Raw genomic sequence first — 1,524 nt, forward strand, 5'->3', positions numbered from 1 at the left:
TTGGTTATTGACCGGAGAACGTCTCGGTCATGTCTACATGTCTCCCGAACCCGTAGGGTCTACACACTTAAGGTTCGATGACGATAGGGTTATAAAGGAAGTTTGTATGTGGTTACCGAATGTTGTTCGGAGTCCCGGATGAGATCCCGGACGTCATGAGGAGTTCCGGAATGGTCCGGAGGTAAAGATTTATATATGGGAAGTCCTATTTTGGCCACCGGAAAATGTTCGGGATTTTTCGGTATTGTACCGGGAAGGTTCTAGAAGGTTCCGGAGTGGGGCCCACCTGCATGGGGGGACCCACATGGACGTGGGTAGTGGGGGCAAGGCCCCACACCCCTGGTCAAGGCGCACCAAGATCCCCCCTTAGAAGGAATAAGATCATATCCCGAAGGGATAAGATCAAGATCCCTAAAAAGGGGGGATAACAATCGCTGGGGAAGGAAATAATGAGATTTCTTTCCTCCCACCTTGGCCAACGCCCCAATGGACTTGGAGGGCAAGAAACCAGCCCCTCCACCCCTATATATAGTGGGGAGGCGCATGGGAGCTATAGATGAAGTTCTGGCGCAGCCCTCCCCCTCTCACAAGTACTCCTCCTCTCCCGCGGTGCTTGGCGAAGCCCTGCAGGATTGCCACGCTCCTCCACCACCACCACGCCGTTGTGCTGCTGCTGGATGGAGTCTTCCTCAACCTCTCCCTCTCTCCTTGCTGGATCAAGGCTTGGGAGACGTCACCGGGCTGTATGTGTGTTGAACGCGGAGGTGCCGTGCGTTCGGCACTTGATCATCGGTGATTTGAATCACGACGAGTACGACTCCATCAACCCCGTTCACTTGAACGCTTCCGCTTAGCGATCTACAAGGGTATGTAGATGCACTCTCTTTCTACTCGTTGCTGGTCTCTCCATAGATAGATCTTGGTGACACGTAGGAAAATTTTGAATTTCTGCTACGTTCCCCAACACCGGCCTCATCGACCACAAGGGGGTTGCTAGGCCCAATAAAAGGAGCAAACCCTAGGAGGCGAAGACGGCGTTCATGATCTTCAAGACTAGAGGGCAGCAGCGCCCCAGATCGCATCTGCTATGTAAACCCTAGACCTCTCTTGCCTATACAAAGGGAGGGGTAGGGTCCTCATTCATCATCTATCCACATATAGGAAACTCTCGATAGCAATCTCATTCACCATTGTAATCCCGCATGAGGTATCCCTCCATTATCAATCATCAAAACCAGAAGGACGTAGGGTATTACTCTCGGGAGGCCCGAACCTGGATAAACTCCTCGTGTGACCTCCGATTCATGACTTCCAGCTACGCTTGGACCCCTACCGAGGGATGTGACAGTATTTTGCACCGTCAACGGATGTGCCCGATCACGGCCGGGCCTCCCTGTATCCGCCCTACATTTGAGTTGCATATAAGGGTGCCGATCAGCTCGGACGTTTGAGGATGTTTTGAGGTGCCCGTGTGGTCGACTTTTTTTATCGACCACCGATCCGCCCGGACGTATGAGGGGGGGG

This window comes from Triticum dicoccoides, chromosome 4A, assembly GCF_002162155.2.
Source record: "Triticum dicoccoides isolate Atlit2015 ecotype Zavitan chromosome 4A, WEW_v2.0, whole genome shotgun sequence".
Lineage (NCBI taxonomy): Eukaryota > Viridiplantae > Streptophyta > Magnoliopsida > Poales > Poaceae > Triticum > Triticum dicoccoides.